Source organism: Lithobates pipiens, unplaced genomic scaffold (genome assembly GCF_037356315.1).
Source record: "Lithobates pipiens isolate NorthernLeopardFrog02 unplaced genomic scaffold, aLitPip1_a1.2 Scaffold_10, whole genome shotgun sequence".
NCBI lineage: Eukaryota > Metazoa > Chordata > Amphibia > Anura > Ranidae > Lithobates > Lithobates pipiens.
Window position 1 is genome coordinate 42,810,962 of NW_027507686.1, and position 19,498 is coordinate 42,830,459.

A 19,498-nucleotide genomic window follows, 5' to 3' on the forward strand; every position below is an offset into this window, starting at 1 on the left:
TTCCTGTGTGGAGCGACTGTACTATGTAAAACACATTGTAGTTTCCTTCTATAACAATGTCCTAAATTACTGCAGGGTGGTCTAAAGTGCTCCAGGCAGGCCCTTTTGATAAGAAGTAAAAAGGTTTTGCCTCTCAGAGCTGTGTCTGCTCTCCTTAGGGAGGGTAAAATTAAATACAGTACATTATGGGACATATTGGGCTGTCCTGCCAGCTTTGCATTGCCAGTGTCCTATTCTCCCAAAAGTTGCAGTAAAACCCAATATTTCAGAATACTAATCTGTGTCCCGTAATGTACAACAAACCTATTTGTATGTGTTCATGGTTATGTACCTGTGTATGTTTTACTCTGCAGCTTGGATGAAGCACTGGTAATAAATTACATTTTGCGAATGATCTTTGCTCTTCATTTGTATTCTGGGTTCCAGAGTCGGCACTGACATTCCGTTCACAGAAAAACCATAAGGTTAAAAAATGCATTCATGCAGATGTATTCTATACACTACATCTGGGCCCTGCGAAGGTCAAGCGTTTGACGAACGCTAATTACATATGCTCAAATCAGGTCGAATTATTATTTGCTTATTCCTTGCACCTCATTGACATGATCCTCTCTCCTCTTTGAGTGACAGGTCTGGAGAGCTCAGGGGCAAGCAATTGCCGGATTATGTTTCATTCTGAAGTACTCCGGAGAATCACCTCTAAAATGCTAACAAACAAGGTCACCATTTTAGAAGTGCCGCAGTCATGGGACTTTCAACTGTTTCTTTCAAAGGCTAATGTATATTTCTGGAATTTATGACTTTCTCAGTAGATTAGATGAGAAAACAGTGACAATGAAATGACATTCTGAAGAGTTGTATAGAAAGTACAAACATTTAGAGCATATCACAGCCTCAGGGTTAAAGGGAAAATATGTTGTATTTTATATATATAAGTAGCATTTTTCCCTTTGTTTGTTCTTAATGATATTTGCCACCTTCAAGTGATGGTGATCATGTATGATATAGCACAGTTGTTTCCAAGCAATATTGTCAGTATTGGCAAAAAAAATGCACTAACTTTTCCAGGCTCTACTGGACATTTGTGTGTGTCAATCTTTGTGTTTCATTTGAAAAAAAAAACTTTGCTGTGGAATGAGACTTGTAGCCTTTTACAAAACAGTGGAGAAGAATGTGCCTACTGCATCCCATAATGTAAGGTTGGGCATTTTGTTTTTTAATTCATGCACCACATGGGCAGCACAGTGGTGTAGTGGGTAGAACTCTCGCCTAGCAGTAAGAAGGGTCACTGGTTCGAATCCCAACCACAACACTACCTGTCTGGAGTTTGCATGTTCTCCCTGTGTCTGCGTGGGTTTCCTCTGGGTACTCCAGCTTCCTCTCCCACTCCAAAGACATGCTGGTAGGTTAATTGGATCCTGTCTAAATTGTCCCTGGTATGTATGAATGTGAATTAGGGACCTTAGATTGTAAGCTCCTTGAGGGTAGGGACTGATGTGAATGTACAATGTATATGTAAAGTGCTGCATAAATTGATGGCGCTATATAAGTAACTGAAATAAATAACCACACACTTTGTTAAGTGGTGGAATTTTTATCATTTTTTTTTACATTCTTAATCTGCATACCGCAGGCACCCTATTTCGAAGAGGGAAGGCTACAGTAGTATTTAGGAAAATGAAATGCATGGGTACTTCTTCTTACCTAGAACAGCTACACTATATTGCCGAAAATATGTCAACATTACAAGTTATTGAGTTCTTTAAAAATATTTTTTGACAAGTGCCCTGCACAGGTCAAAGTAAAGTTTAAATAAAAGACAAAGAGAGAGTATACATTAACTAAGCTATACTTTTGAAATACTTGTTGTATTGATCCAAAGGTTTCAATGGTGTTTGAATGAATGACCTAAAATGTTCAGATAAAAAATTCTCTTTTGCCCACCAATTTCAGGTCATCCACCTAAAGTATTGAGACCAGAAGCAGCCAGTGAACTGGTACTTCCAGGGGTCAAACGTGGCAACTTTCATTATTCTCTCTGCACAGCCTTTCTTTATATTGTACGGGTAATAAAGAATGTACTTCAAGGGTAGATGTATTGAGTTTTTGATGTAATGTTTACATTTTAGCTGTCATGATGTGAACTAGTGTCTTTCTGTTTATCACTCAGCAACATCTCTGAATTTTTCTTTTTTATTGATAACCACATATTTTTCCATCTTATCCAATTTTCTAAAACGCTTCCTATCCAAATCCTCAAAAGCAGCTAGATCTTTAACTGGCAGAATGTCAGAAATCTAATTTTACAACTTCTCTAATTCCTGAGTTTTAGGTTATGAGTAAGCACTGAGAAAAGCTTGAAATGCTTCCTTTCCTCCACCCACTGTGTTTGTTATGTATTTTTTTTCTGAATGAATACAGTAGGTAAGGAGTGCAGCCATCAGGAGTTTCTCTTCATGTTATTACACCGAGTTGGCAAGCTGGGCTAGTGCCCTTGTGGAGTAGTGTGAGAGACTATGAAGAGTGGACCAATCTGGAGCGGTTTTACTTTCAATTTTTATGTGATTTCTGAATGACTGCTGAAATATTAACAGTTGCAGGACAAGATGCTTAGTGATTGAATAATGCTCATTGAATCATTTACTGACATAAGAGAAGCAGAAAAGCACAATCCCAGTGTAGTACATGTGAAAGAAAGAAGAACCGGTTAACACGGAAGCCACTGAGGGGAGCCGTATCAGGGGAGCAGTGATCGTGGTGAGTGTGAACCTGTAGAAGTTTGTTTGCGCCTCCCCCCAAAAGAAATTTACATCACAGGCACCACTGCTGAGTAGGGATGAGCCCGATGTTCAAGTCAAACGTAAGTTTGACTCGAACATCGGTGCTCGCCCATTCGCCGAACAGCAAACAATATGCAGCGTTTGTGACAAATTTGAAAGCCGCGAAACATTAAAGTCTATGGGACACTAACATGAAAAACCAAAAGTGCTAATTTTAAAGGCTTATATGTAAGTTATTGCCATAAAAAGTGTTTGGGGACCCGGGTCCCGCTCCAGGGGATATGTATCAATGCAAAAAAAAGTTTTGAAAGCGTCCGTTTTTTCGGGGGCAGTGATTTTAATAATGCTTAAAGTGAGACAAAAAAAATTAAACATTCCTTTAAATATCGTGCCTGGAGGATGACCTTAGTATGCCTGTAAAGTAGTGCATTTTTTCCAGTGTTTATAACCGTACCACAGCAAAATGGCATTTCTAAAGGATTTCTAAATTTCTAAAGGAAAAAAAGTAATTGTAATGAATTGTCAGGTCAAAATAAAAAAAAATGGCATAGGGGCCCCCCCAAAATCCATACCAGACCCTTATCTAAGCATGCAACCTGGCAGGGGAGAGCGCCTCCCCTCCTGAGGCCACATCCCCTCAACATGGGAAGGATGCTTTGTGGTCTCCCCAAAGCACCTTGTCCCCATGTTGATGGGGACAAGGGCCTCATCCCTACAACCCTTGCCCGGTGGTTGTGGGGGTCTGTGGATGGGGGGCTTGTCGGAATCTGGAAGTCCCCTTTAAAAAGGGGACCTCAGTTTCCAGCCCCCCGTGTGGATGGGTATCAGGTACATTGTAACCCTACCCATTCACCTAAAAAGGTGTCAGAATGTTAAAAATGACGTCAATTTGGGACAAGTCCTTTATAAAAAAAAAAAAAAAAAATGTCCGATGACCCGATAAAAAAATGGAAAAAACGCTGCCTCCTTGGGAGGCTCCCACTGACTGAAGCTGCTGACCCCGCCCCCTTCTGATGTTACGTTATGTGACGTAACATCAGAGGGGACAGGGTTACCTGTTTATGTCACCAGGTGGCCATGCCCTCAGATATATAACAGCTGTCATGGCGAGGAGGCTTCACTCAGCGGGAGCCTGCCATGGAGGCTGAATTTTTTCCATTTTTTTTATCGGGTCGCAGGATGCTGTGATCGAAGATGAATGGACATTGTGGGACAGTTTTTTTTTTTAAATAAAGGACTTGTCTCAAATTTTCTACTGACATTTTTAAAATTTTGACACTTTTTTGTGTGAATGTGTAGGGGTACAATGTACCCAATACCCTTTCACATAGGAGGGGGGCAGGATCTGGGGGTCGCTTTGTTAAAGGGGGCTTCCAGATTCCGATAAGTCCACCGCCCGCAAACCCCCACAACCACTGCGCAAGGGTTGTAGGGATGAGGCCCTTGTCCCCATCAACATAGGGAAAAGTTGCTTTGGGGTGGACCCCAAAGCATCCTCCCCATGTTGAGGGCATGTGGCCTGGTATGGTTCAGGAGGGGGGAACTCTCTCATCTCTTTTCTTGTGGCCTGCCAGGTTGCGTGCTCGGATAAGGGTCTGGTATGGATTTTGGGGGGGGGGGGCCCTGCGCCATTTTTTTTTATAATTTGGCCCGGGTTCCTCTTAGAATATATACCAGACTTGGAGGGCCTGGCAGAGATTTTTGGGGGGCCCCATGCTATTGTTTTTTCAGGTGTGGGGTTCCACCTTAATGTCCATACCTGATACAAAGGGCCTGGTATTGGACTGGGGGGGTCGCCCATGTCGTTTTTTTCAATGATTTTCATCTATATTGCTGGGACCTGACAATATATAACAGCAGCGAGTAGTTTTAAACAACTTTTTTTCCCCAAAGTACACCCATTGTGATACACATTAACTGGAGCTCAATACCGATGGGAACCAGATCCAAACGGTATAGCCAGTGGGAAAACTGGATCGTGGTTTATTGCCGAGATCGTGTGTGATAAACAATCTAGGGATTAAATTAAATTGCAAAATAGTAATCAAGATAATTGTAGTACACGAGCAACCCGAATACTAGTAGTTTTAATTTAAAATGGTGCACATAACAATTATGTTATAGTAGCACCAAAATAGTTGGCCATAGCATTTACTTAGTATTAATAAGATAGTATGATACAAAGCAATGGTGACTGGAATTCCCTTGTCACATATAATATTATAATATTTTACGCTAAATTGTTATTTATCAATAAATTGTACTTTATTTTTATATTAATATTTGGTACCAAGGAAGAGGCAAGTAAGAATGCAGAGGTCAGAATTATATATACAGTATGAGCTACCAAATGAGCCACTGTATGAGCTACCAAATGAGCCACTGTAGCAATAAATTGTTGTGATGTTTATGTATGCAAAGTGCTACCCTCCGCAAGAGCCACTGGTAATTTTGGCCTATTTCCCCCTCTCACAGCATGCACAGCCAGACACGCAAAATTCTTTCCATTCTTCCACTGGCTCAAGGATCAGTCTAGGGGTTTCTTTTTGTTTTTTTCTTATTGAACAGGAACCTAGGTAGGGATGAGAGCCTGGGATACCCTAAACTGTAGAACTTGAGGACTGCTAGATTTCTGGCTGCTTTGCACTAAGCACTTTAACAGTATGGCATGCTCCTGGTTGTCGTGCACAATTCCTGGCTGCACCAGTCACTGTCTTGTAAGATGAATCACCCCACAGTCCCTTCTCCCCTGTGTAGAATGATCATGTACTCATATGGGCCCAGAAGAGTGGAGCTTCTTCTCTTTTGTCCTTTGACACTTTTTGACACTTATGGTTTCTCCTCTGTCTTTCTGCCCCAGTGGCAGCACAGGGGTCTCCTCCAATAGCCTGACCCTGAAACTCTGCCCCTGGCTGTCAGGCCTCAGAATATTTATAGGCTCTCCCACCATCAACTGGACACACCTTCACACATTCAGGCAGGCTGCTTGTTCTGTTCTCCATCCAACTATACTTCTAGAACTCTCCAAAAGACAGGGGGAAATAGAGAACAGCAGCCTGGGAAATACCAAATAGCCCAAGGCAATCAATCCCTGCTCCTCTGCTTACAGAGGAGCCAACAAAATTTGCCTAGCAGCCTACTATAAACTACAAGGGTGCTACATTATTAGTTCTCTGTTGCACAAATCTGGCCTTTATGGAAGAGTGGCAAGAAGAAGCCATAAGAAGTCCAGTTTGCAGTTTGCGAGAAGGAGGACAGAGCAAACATGTGGAAGAAGGTGCTCTGGTCAGATGAGACCAAAATTAAAGTTTTTGGCTTAAAAGCAAAACGATGTGTGTGGTAGAAAACTAACACTGTATATCACCCTGAGCACACCATGCCCACCATGAAACATGGTGGTGGCAACATCATAGTGTGGGGATGCTTTTCTTCAGCAGGGACAGTGAAGAAAACCTGTTAGAGTCTGCAAAAGACTTGAGACTAGGGCGGAGGTTCACCTTCCAGCAGGACAATGACCCCCAAACATACAGCCAGGGCTACAATGGAATGGTTTAGATCAAAGCATATTCATGTGTTAGCCCTTGTACACACGGTCGGAGATTCCGGCGGAATGTGTCCTATCGGTCCGTTTTGTCGGATAATCCGACTGTGTGTGGTATGCATCGGACTGTTTCCGTCGGAATATCCGTCGGACCCAATTTTCCAACTTGTTGGAAATAATTTCCTGACAAACTGGTCCGATCGGACATACTCCGATCATGTGTAGAGAATTTTGATCGGACAAAATGCCACGCATGCTCAGATCAAATTCCTACAGCAAAGCTATTGGCTACTAGCATGAACGTAGTCCCGTCGTAACAAAATAACGTCATCACATTCTGAACGATCGGATTTTCCGACAACTTGGTCCAACCGTGTGTATGCAACAGTTTCGGACACAATCCGTCGGACACAATCCGACGGACACAATCCGTCGGACAAAATCTGTCGGACAAAATCCAACGGATTTGATTGGCAGAATGTCCGACCGTGTGTACAAGGGCTAAGAATGGCCCAGTCCAGATCTAAATCCAATTGAGAAATATGTGGCAAGACTTGAAAGTTGCTGTTCACAGACACTCTCCATCCAATCTGACAGAGCTTAAACTCTTTTGCTTTGCTTTTGAAGAATGGGTCAAAACATTTGAAACCCATCTTTCAGATAACCTAAAGGGGGTGTCATTAGAGTCTGAGATGAAAGAAGGAGAAGGGAAAGAAAGGAGGATGGAAGGACAGCAGGCCCAGATCCTAGACGGCAATAGCAATATGTTTATTGCAGAAAGTTTAACAATCAGCAGATAAAGATACTCTAAACACCATCCCCCTAGACAGATCCCATCAAACAGATACAAGGGATCATTAGAGAGTGTGCAGACATGGTGCAGGAGACAGTCAGAGACTGCAGACATGAAACAAGAGATCAGAGATTGCAGACATGGTACAAGAGATCAAAGTCTGCAGACATGATACAAGAGATCAGAGAGTGCAGACATGATACAAGATAAGAGACTGCAGTTTCTGTCTTACTAACAGTCCATTTGCCAAGCACAGTTAGTAAGATCATAAATGGTTAATAAGTCTGTGAAGATCCAAGCCTGACCAGCCTAAATTCTGAAAGGCAATATAAAAACAAACAAATCATGAAAAGCACACTGGACTTTGGCACCAATAGCTCTTTAGAAACATCTGCAAATTATCATGAACACTGTCACACTCTTGCAGGGTCTCCCAGAAGTCTAATCATTATCAGGGTGCTCACCTGTCCTGAGTGCAGTGTAAATAAATAAAGAGAAGAGCAAGGGGAATCATTTCCTAACCAGTGTGAGCAGTGGCTGAGCTGCATATAGGACAGGCAACCTTCTGCTGCTTAGACATCTGCAGCTGGCATTACTTGTGTGTGACACGGTGAGAGAGAGAGAGAGAATCAGCGCTCCTCCATCCTCTTTAGGTGTTACATAAACAATGTGAGCTCCTCTATAATGAGCTCACACCTTCTCCTACCATCACATTATCTAGAAGAGCTCCATCCATGTCCTCACCTCTATGATCTCTCTCCCTCCTCCAGTCAGCCTGTATTGCTCACCCGTTCTTCTGCTTGATTGTCTCCTTCAGTGCAGCCCAGGCCACAGCATCTCCACTCTTCCCGGGCGTGGTGCTGAGGCTCCCGGAGAGTGGATTCTAAATGATGGACACCTCAGGGCTGAGGGAACCAGAAGTATGCAGCAGGCGGCGCCAATGCTGACACCTGTGAGGGTGGAGCCTTCTGTAACCCAGGCACTGATTGTCTAGGACATGGTGCAGCCCCTGCTATCTTTTTAGCTAGAAGCAGCATACTGTGTGGGCAGCGCCGGTTCATCTTCTTAAGGGGGGGGGGGGTCAGACAACTCAGCCCAGTCCATCCCTGCCTGGGACAAAAAAATTTTTTTTTGTAAACTACCCGGGACGGCCACAGCCCAGGAATGTCCTAGCAAAATTGTGACTGTTTTCAGGTATGAATGGGTAAGTGCCTTGCTGCCCAGCCACTCACAAGTGCCCCCTTCAGGTGGCGCCCAAGGCACTTTCCATATCTGCCATACCCTAGATACGCCACTGCCTGTGTGCCCCTTTCCACTGCAGCACTGCCAGCTTCTCTCCTCTCTTCTCTCATCAGCAGCTGCTATGGGCAAACAGGAGGATGTGTCAGGATTTAGAGTGGGGGAAGGTGACAGGGAAAATATGTCATTTACTGCCCTTCTTTTCTCCTGAATGAACACAGTGAATGATCAGTACTGATTAGTACTGTGCCTATTCATCACTGAAGCAAAGTAAACTGTGCTTCAGTTTGTGAATGAATAGGAATCCTGTGAGCTCTTCCTATTTCTTCATCTGTGCAGCTGAGGCTGCAGGGAAAGAGACTCAGTCCATTTCTCATTCTTGAAAGAAGAGACATCAGGAGTCTGTTTAGACACCCCCTATATTTCACCAAAGCCCCCCAAAAGGGCAAGTAAAAAATAAAAATAAATACATATTCAGAAAAAAGGTAAAAAAAAATGAAGTTCCAAAAAAATAATAAAATAAAAAAATTAAGGTCTATTTCACATGTGCTTTGCACTCTGTAATTGCTGTCATGTCTGCAAAGCCATGCCATGTGTACACCGCTAGCCACTGCCTCTGTTGCTCTGTGTTTGAGCTGTGGGGTGGACACCCTAATGCAATAGACTGTGCACACCTATGAGTCTGCTGTTACTCCTTCAATGTCCGATGACCATTTGAGAACTACCGTATTTATTGGCATAAAACGCACACTTTTTTCCCCTGAAAATAGGGGGGAAATCGAGGGTGCGTGTTATACACCGACAGTGTACCTCGGAGGGGAAGGAGGCGGATGAGTGCTGCCAGAATTCCCCGAGCCATCAACTCCTCTCCACTCGGCTCTCCGCTCAGTTCTCACTCGGCTCTAACTTGGTTCGCACGTCACACACAGTCCCTCCTCCGCCACCGGCATTGGACCAGTGTTCAGTCTATCACAGGAGCTCTTCCAATGCCGATGGCAGAGGCGGGACTGTGTGTGAGACTGCCGACTGGGAGCTGAGGAAACAGATGACGGCTTGATGATTTCATATGAGAGATGGTGAGATGCATTGATGGAGGAGATGGGCACAGAACAGGCTGCAGATGGGCAAAGAACAAGCTGCAGATGGGCACAGAACAGGCTGCAATGAAGCTGCAGATGGGCACAGAACAGGATGTAGATGGGCACAGAACAGGCTGCACTGAAGCTTCAGATGGTACAGAACAGGATGCAGATGGGCACAGAACAGGCTGCAGATGTGCACAGAACAGGCTGCACTGAAGCTGCAGATTGGCACAGAACAGAATGCAGATGGGCATAGAACAGGCTGTAGATGGGCACAGATCAGGCTGCACTAAAGCTGCAGATGAGCTATGGAATTGTTTTTGTCTTATATGTATATGCCCTCCATGTGCTCCTCACTGTGAAAGCCAGTTATAGGTGTGGGCAGTGGCCAGTTTTCTGTTACTGTTTGTATATATGGTCCGGGGACACACTGGACACCTTTGCTGCCATTGTGCTCTTGCTGGGTGTCCAGTGAGCTCCTGTTCCTTTAAGGGGGCTTGGGCAGCTTCAAGGCCCACCTGCCCCACATCTATCCATTCCATGCATGTGCTTCCACTGTGGAGACACTTATAAATTTGTAGTGTTAGGACTGCAAGCAACACAGTGTACCGTGATGAGGCCTTTGCAGCTTTCACATGCGTTTGCAAATGTGTGCTAACTAAACCCCTGCTTTTAACAGATGGTTAGACAGGTAAATTTGGTTGGTCAGCAGACTGGTTGGTGAGTTGAGCTATGGAATGGTTTTTGTCTTATATGCACTGAAGCTGCAGATGGGCACAGAACAGGCTGCAGATGAGCATAGAACAGGCTGCAGATGGGCACAGAACAGGCTGCTGATGGGAACAGATCAGGCTGCAGTGAAGCTGCTGATGGGCACAGATCAGGCTGCAGTGAAGATGCAGATGGGGACAGATTAGACTGCATTGATTCTCACTGACGATTATTTTTCTTCAAATTGGTTTATTTTTAAGAAAAATCTCCCTCTTAAATTGAGGTGCGTTTTGTATGCCAGCACATATTATACGCGGATAAATATGGTAATTGTGTTATTTAACTTTCTTTACTTTAACAGTAAAGAATAGTCAGGTCTTCAGATTAGTTGCGCTTTGTAATGAGGTTGTCAAATTAGAAATACAAATTCTTTGACAAGCAAAACAGCTAAGGTGTGTGTGTGTGTGTGTGTGTGTGTGTGCGCGTGCGCGCGCGTGTGTATTTTGCTGTTTGACTAAAGTTAAGCTTTAATGATCATTTCAATTAACACGTAACTATATATATTATTATTTTTTGATTTGCCTAAAGTTCAGCTTCTTAATAATGCACAATTACAACTAGTGATAATTTGCTGTAAAAATAATGCTTCAAAAGATTTTTCCAATTTTGTTGGCCTTTTAAGGTTAAAGAGTGCATCCTGTGTAGGTGATTCCCAGCGAAAGTCTGCTCTAGATTTGCCCATGGTTATTGCTCAAGATAGAAGGGCTCTTCTGCTTGGTTGCTAAGTCAACACAAATCAAACATAATCATACAAGTTTGTCCTTTATGTTTCATTGCACATGTTTCACACTAATACTCAATGTCCTTTTGCAAGAGCTGGAAGCTTTTTATCTTGGCAAGTGCGGCAGATTTTGGTCCTATACCTGATATTAAAGTCCAAACTAATCACAATGATGCACAGAGTAAAGGTCAGCCCAGCTTTTAAATGCTAATTGTTCTGCCAACAATCTACATTTACAAGGCTTTTAAAGGCCACAGATCTGCTTTATGCGATGCAATAGGCAGATATATTTCCTGAAACAAATTACGATTTATAGTCATTTAGGCCATATTATGGGCAAGGAAAACGTAAATATTGTGTAAAGGTGACTATCTCAAAGGCAGTGACAAAATGCAATTTTTATAGATCTTTTTTTATTGCGATCGGCTGGCCTGGCTACAGCGCCACATTTAGAGCCGGCTCGGTTTTATGGAAGCACCCAAAATGAAGAGACAGATTGATTCAAGGCCTTTCCTGCAATTATATTTTATTTAAAAGCTTATTATAATAAAAATGACATTCAGTGCTTTTAATTCTGCCCACAGCCAGTTATCAACGTGATAACAATGGCACTTCAATGAAATCTTTTTTAATGGGTTTGGAATATTATGATACATTGTGTTCCACGTCCTCATTTAGTCTGGCTCACACTTCCTAGGCTGTATACAGAGTTTATGGCGGAATTAGTGTTAATAATGATGTTGGCAATGCTTCTGCATAGCAGGTGTCAGGCACAAGTCTTTGGCGATTGGATCATCTGGATAGCTAAATTGGGCAAAATCCAGCTGTGTAATACCTGAGCCAGACATCCAGATAAATTAAAGCTTTTATGGGACATATTTTCCAATATTAAAGATATACAGCAGCGTCGTGATAACCCCTGGAGAGGCTGCTGGAAAAAAAGTTTGGTCCTCCTTACCTATTTAGAGTCTGCCCACCCTGTATTCAGTCCTAGAAGCTCACCAACAAACTCAGGCTCAGTCTAGGGATTTCTTTTTAGGATTTATTGCAGATTTTGCACGAATGCCACGAGGAGGGTTTTTTGCTGCTTTAGGGATACTCAAGGAACAAAATCTTGGAGGACCGCTTTCCTGAAAAATCCTGTTCCAGCAGTATTTTATCCTTCAGTTGCAGCCTCAAAGAAATGCTGTAGAGGGGACAGTCAATCTGGGACTATATGCGAACAGTCACCATCCTCTGGCATCTATTCCTCAGTGAGCAGTTCTGTACCTGGAGCTTAGGGCAAAAGACACTCAATTCTCCTACCGAGCTTCCATGGACAAGTTCTTATCAGAAAGCTTCCTAAAAGGGGTTGTAAAGGCAGAATTTAATTCTACGCCTTAAGATAAAAAAGATTTCTGTGTGCAGATGCCCCCCTCAGCCCCCCTAACACTTACCTGATGTCCCTCTCTGTCCAGCGATAGCCACGAGTGTCTCAGCCATATGAAATTCTCCTTCCTGATTGGCTGAGACACAGCAGCGCCACCATTGGTTCCAGCTGCTGTCAATCAAAGTCAGCTAGCCAATCAGGGGATAGAGAGAGTGGGGCCAGGTGAGGGGGCTCTGTGTCTGAATGGACACAAAGAGCTGTGAGCTGTGGGGGCATTGAACGGGAGGGAGGGGCCAGGAGCACAGAAGAGGCACTCGAGAAGAGGAGGATCGGGGCTGCTTTGTGCAAATCCACAACAGATCAGGTAAGTATAACATATTATTTATTTTTTTATTTTTTTGTATAGACAAAGTTTATTGAATTTGTTAAAATAAGCATACACAAAAGCATACACAAAAAAGAAAAAAACAACATCAGCATATGCGATATAGGGTTACATAAGCAGAGATAAGAGTTGTACCTATCTAATATAATCGTATATACCTTGGTCAAAAATAAAATTATTTAAGAAAGGATATATGTTTATTATTTTTATAGAAAAAACCTTCATTTACATTAGTGCAAGGGCCTGCCTGATTGCATTCAATGTGAAAGTGTTTAGGTTTAGACACGTGCGATTTGGTTCATAACGCATGGATTTTCGTACAAATTTGTTAGTATACATACATTCGGATAGCTGAAAGAACCAAAATACGAAAATTCAGAATAAGCAAAATAACAAATACACGAAAATTTGAACTTACGAACGGACAAACTTCCGAAAATACGAAACTCCAAAAAAGTAAAAAAATGATTTACATTTCATCCTTTGTTCATAATTTCATATGTTCGTTTTTCATTCGTGTGTTCAGAATTTAGTTTCTTCGTCTGTTCAGAATTTAATTTGTTCATGTTCTCAAATCCTTCTTTTGAATGGACAGTGTAAGTGTATCTTAATATGTATGTTCGTTATTTCGTGTTCTTGAATCGTTCTTTTGAATGGGCAGTGTATTAGTGAGTGATGTACAGTGGTGTGAAAAAGTGTTTGCCCCCTTCCTCATTTCCTGTTCCTTTGCATGTTTGTCACACTTAAATGTTTCGGAACATCAAACCAATTTAAACAATAGTCAAGGACAACACAAGTAAACACAAAATGCAATTTGTAAATGAAGGTGTTTATTATTAAAGGTGAAAAAAAATCCAAACCATCATGGCCCTGTGTGAAAAAGTGATTGTCCCCCTTGTTAAAACATACTATAACTGTGGTTGTCCACACCTGAGTTCAATTTCTATAGCCACACCCAGGCCTGATTATTGCCACACCTGTTCACAATCAAGGCATCACTTAAATAGGAGCTGCTTGACACAGTAAGGTCCACCAGAAGATCCTTAAAAGCTACACATCATGCCGAGATCCAAAGAAATTCAGGAACAATTGAGAAAGAAAGTAATTGAGATCTATCAGTCTGGAAAGGGTTATAAAGCCATTTCCAAAGCTTTGGGAATCCAGCGAACCACAGTGAGAGCCATTATCCACAAATGGCGAAGACATGGAACAGTGGTGAACCTTCCCAGGAGTGGCCGGCCGCCCAAAATTACCCCAAGAGCGCAGCGATGACTCATCCAAGAGGTCACAAAAGACCCCACAACAACGTCCAAGGAACTGCAGGCCTCACTTGCCTCAGTTAAGGTCAGCGTTCCAAGGAGAAAACCACTGCTGAGCAAAAAGAACATCAAAGCTCGTCTCAATTTCTCCACAACACATCTTGATGATCCCCAAGACTTTTGGGACAACATTCTGTGGACCGATGAGACAAAAGTGGAACTCTTTGGAAGGTGTGTGTCCAAGTATATCTGGCGTAGAAGGAACACTGCATTTCATAAAAAGAACATTATACCAACTGTAAAATATGGTGGTGGTAGTGTGATGGTCTGGGGCTGTTTTGCTGCTTCAGGACCTGGAAGACTTGCCATGATAAAAGGAACTATGAATTCTGCTGTCTACCATGAGATCCTGAAGGAGAATGTCCGACCATCTGTTCTTGTACTCAAGCTGAAACGAACTTGGGTTCTGCAGCAGGACAATGATCCTAAACACACCAGGAAGTCCACCACCGAATGGCTGAAGAAAAACAAAATGAAGACTTTGGAGTGGCCTAGCCAAAGTCCTGACCTGAATCCTATGCAGAGATGTTGTGGTATGACCTTAAAAAGGCCATTCATGCTCGAAAACCCTCTAATGTAACTGAATTAGGACAATTCTGCAAAGATGAGTGGGCCAAAATTCCTCCAGGACGCTGTAAAAGCCTCATTGCACGTTATCGCAAACGCTTGGTTGCAGTTGTTGCTGCTAAGGGTGGCCCAACCAGTTATTAGGTTTTGGGGGCAATCACTTTTTCACACAGGGCCATGATGGTTTGGATTTTTTTTCACCTTTAATAATAAACACCTTCATTTACAAATTGCATTTTGTGTTTACTTGTGTTGTCCTTGACTATTGTTTAAATTGGTTTGATGTTCCGAAACACTTAAGTGTGACAAACATGCAAAGGAACAGGAAATGAGGAAGGGGGCAAACACTTTTTCACACCACTGTATCTTACTTAATATCTTTAGCCAATCACCTTATCCCTTTTGTGTCTGAGTCACACTGCATTCCTGAATCTTTTTAGATTCAGTTGAGGAGGAGACTAGTGACTGAGGGAGTGGACTGGAGTAAGTACACCGGACTTATTAGAAAAGCAAGCATAGGATTATTATTCTTTATTTACTACGAAACTACAAATTCACGAAAAAGGCAATCTCACAAAAGTAGCAATTACTAAATTACAAAAAGTTGACCGAATAAACGACCGAATAAACGAAAATTATTATCTAACAAAATTACGAATTTTGAATCAAAGAAAATTAGGCGGAATTAAGAATCATTCCGTATCAACGAAAATATAACTGTTACGAAAATATAGAGTCCAATTATGAAAACTTGCATCTTACGGAATTACGAATCGTTACAAATCAATGGAAACGTAAAGAAACTAAACGAAACTACATTTTTTCTTGTGCACATGTCTATTTAGGTTTGACCTCATATTATATGTTTTTGGAAAACTAAAGAAAAATTGTACAAGAAAATTGTATAATGAGTGGCCAACCTTACTCTGAAAATCACAATCAATAGCAAACAAAACAGAGCAGTGACCACATTTTAATTTAGAGGCATGAGGTTTGATTTACTAAATAAATAGCAAACTGAATGTTCATTCATTTAGCTTAGTAATTGAGGTGGTGTTGTGATCACTTTGAATAGACAATCATATATAAAGGAATAAAAAAAAATAAAGCAAATGAAAAAAAAAAAAAAAACAGGATTTCTGTTTGCACGTCATTGGATAACTGACTTGAAATCAGCTTTCAATAGTCAATTGTGCAAGAGGAATTAAAAAAAAAAAAGGATTTTTTTTCTTTCACATGAATTAGTTTGAATTATGTGTTCAGTTAGGTCTACTTGGAATATCCAGTTTAGTACAGAGTAATCCAATAAATAATTAATTCATTTGTAGAGAATCAAACTATTGCATAGCCCGCAAGTACCATATGAATCCGAGTACAATGACATAATAGTTCAGCCAAAGCTAAGGTGGCTTATGGTACTAGCCAGGCTGTAAAGAGAAAGGTCCTTGTTAGGTGTCATACATTGATGAGATCTGACAAATGGTAAATAGAAGTGTTTGGATAAATTTCATGAAAAAGAATCATCTCCAGTGGAGGCTGGTGCAGCTTTAAGATGGTGGTGCCCCACTCCGCACCCTTCCTTATTGACCACCCCCACTTCTCAGAAGCCCTGCCCCTTATAGACTCACCCAGTCCATCTCCTGTATTCCACTTGCTTGAACGCATTCTACCAGTATATCCCATAATACTGGGAGACATACTGTGAGATACACCCTAAGGGATATACCGAGAGACCTCTTGTTATGGGATATACTAACTGAGATTGAGAGAGACCCCCCTATATGGGATATATACTGAGAGACCCCTATTATGGGATATACCGAGAGAACCCCTATAATAAAATTGAGTGTCTCTCAGTATATCCATAATAGGTTGTCTCAGTATATATTCTATATTCTATTCTATCAATGTGTCTCTCAACATATATCCCATAATAGGGGATTAGGGACCCTATTATGGAATATACTAAGAGACACCCTAATGCCCCATACACACGATCGGACATTGATTGGACATTCTGACAAAAAAATCCATTGATTTTTTTTCCAACGGATGTTGTCTCAAACTTGTCTTGAATACACATGGTCACACAAAGTTGGTCGGCAATTGCGAACTTCAAGAACATGGTGTTCTACAACACGTACGACGAGCCAAGAAAAATTAAGTTCAATAGCCAATGTGGCTCTTCTACTCAATTCCGAGTGTGCGTCGGAATTGTGTACACACGATCGGAATTTCCGACAATGGATTTTGTTGTCGGAAAATTTGAGATCCAGATTTCAAAATTTGTGTTATGGAAAATCTGAAGGAAAATGTCCGATAGAGCCTACACATGGTCGGAATTTATGACAAAAAGCTTGCATCGAACATTTTCCATCAGAAAATCCGACCGTGTGTACGGGGCATAAGGGGATATACACACACACAACAGTATGACACACACTCAAGGGCTATCTTGATGCCAACATGAACATAACCCTTTTTTTTTTAAAAGGAAAAAAATCTATTAGGCAGCCAGGTATTAGACAGATGGAAATGACAACCTCCACACATACACAGCAGAAAGTGGCCTTGCCCAAGAAGCTTACACTCCCCACCATGGAGGGTCCCTGGGTGTGTTTAGAGGCACACCTCCACACCAGCACTCAACAATGACATGTGCGGTAAGCCATAATGCAATATGTTTTCCAGTGCTGACAGATCACGGAGCATTCAGATTCAGACTCAGGGTGCACTGTTCTCCAACTGAGGACCTGGATCTGAACTACAGAAGCCCATCATCAATACACTTGACAGCCTGTTCTTCCAGGAGCTGACTGTAGTTCATACTGGACACCTTTTATTTATTGCATTTGCTCTTACTGACTCGCAAATACAGCTTTTCAGCCATTCACTACCACGATGTATTAAAAAAAATATATTTATTTACTTTGCCTGTCAATGTAATAAACAAAACTTGAGCCTCTACAGAAACTGCTGCCAAATAGGCTATTTAAAATGACAGTGGCAAGTGTTTAGTATTCTCTGACTTCCTGATGAATAAATCATAATTGCTTAAAAAAAAAAAATTACACTTGACAGCCACTAGAAACCACCATGGCAAGATTGCCTACCCGAGCACACCCACCCAGCACTCAAAGGGGGTGAGGAACACATACATGTCAGCCTTCTCCATCCCTTCTACAAGCACAGGAGCACTGTGCACCCACCATCATTAATTGTGCTTCCATGCAAATAGCTCTGTTTAACTGAGCATTGTTATTCTGTAACTGGTTGGAGTGTTTCGTTTATGTGCTCAGTTTACACTTTTCATTGTACAGAGCTCGGACAACACAGAGTTAAATGGCACGGCCATGAATTAACTTCAGATCATCTGGATACGCTATATGCCTTGGGGGCACCTATGTGTGATGTGATGCCTTGAGAGATGTCTGTAATGTGTAGGGGACTTGGCCGATTCTCTCATACACTCACTGTTTCTTCGACCCTTTTTTGTCCCCTTTGTATGCCCTGCTACATGATTCTCCTTGTTATAGGCTGCCAGCTTCCCTCCCCAAACAAAGTTTTACAAGATTAGATCCACGCACCTCTATCCCACCATGTCAATGTTAGCAATGGCCTGCAGTGGTCCTGCTCTGCTGTTATATCTTTCAGCATTCCACTGGTGATTAGTGGGGGGATCTGAATGAAGAGGACACAGAAAGATCAGGCAGGGGCTTCTAAATACACACAGGGATTACCAAGATAATATGCACTTCACTTCCAGTTTATCACTGGTACAGAGAAACCGGAAGTGATGGCACCGCTCCAAGGGAAAGCACCACCCATTTTTTTTTTTTGTGACTAGCTTTGGGAGAGCCACACCCCTGTACCCCCTATGGATGGGCCACCACTGATCATCTCACTCAGGCACAAAGAACCCTACATGTTCCGAAGAGTTCATAGGATACTCCACTCTTGGGGGCATGTGTCATGCAGGTCCAGTGTCTGGAAATGGGCAGCATCAGTGGTTCTTCTAGATTGAATCACACAATCTTCCTTATTAATTCATTTTTTGCACCTTTATTAGCCCAGATCTTAAAGTGGAAGTAAACTCCCTTATCGTTTTCAGCCAAGGAAGCTGCCATCTTTGCCTCTGTTTAATCTTCAACTGCTATGGTGCTGCACATGTGATTCGTTATGACACCAGCCATTGGATGGTTTGATCGTTTGGCTGAGAGCACAGCCAATGTGCAGTTAGCATTCCCAGCATGCCTTTTTTTTAAACTGTTTAAATTGATGGGTTTACTTCCACTTTAATTGTGTTCTTTACTGCTATATAGTCTTTGGTGAGTGGGCAACAAGGTGTTGTTTATAACTTGAGTGTTTTGAAGACTGTGACACTTATACTGTATGTACCCATGCTTATTGTATGTTAAAAAGGTATAAATGTAAAAAAAAAGAAGAAAAAAAACATTATAGCATATCCATATTCATACTAAATAACATTTACATGTCAAAAACTATTTTGCCTTTTGCAGATGACTCAAGGCTTTCGTAGTCTAAATGTACTCAGCAAAACATAAGTTTCTTATGCAGAACCCCATTGTTCCACTAGGCGCGAGAGGTGATTGTCATGTTTATGTGTCGATGACATTTTCCTTTTTGAATAATGTAGAACACTTGAAGCCAACATAATTATGTGTTTGAACAAAACAAACAGACTGTAATACAATTCTGATTGTTATTATTTAATGTCACTTTTTTTTGCCCCCTTTCTTGCACGAGTGTGAATTTGTATAATTGACATTTGAAAGAACAAGGCTTTTGACTGTAAGTGCATTTTTCGTGTTGAAGATCATATATTTCTTATTCAATCTTGTGAAGTGGTGTTGGGCAGAAATAAAAGACACACAATAATACAGTTCAGTGTTAATAAATTCATTATTAAA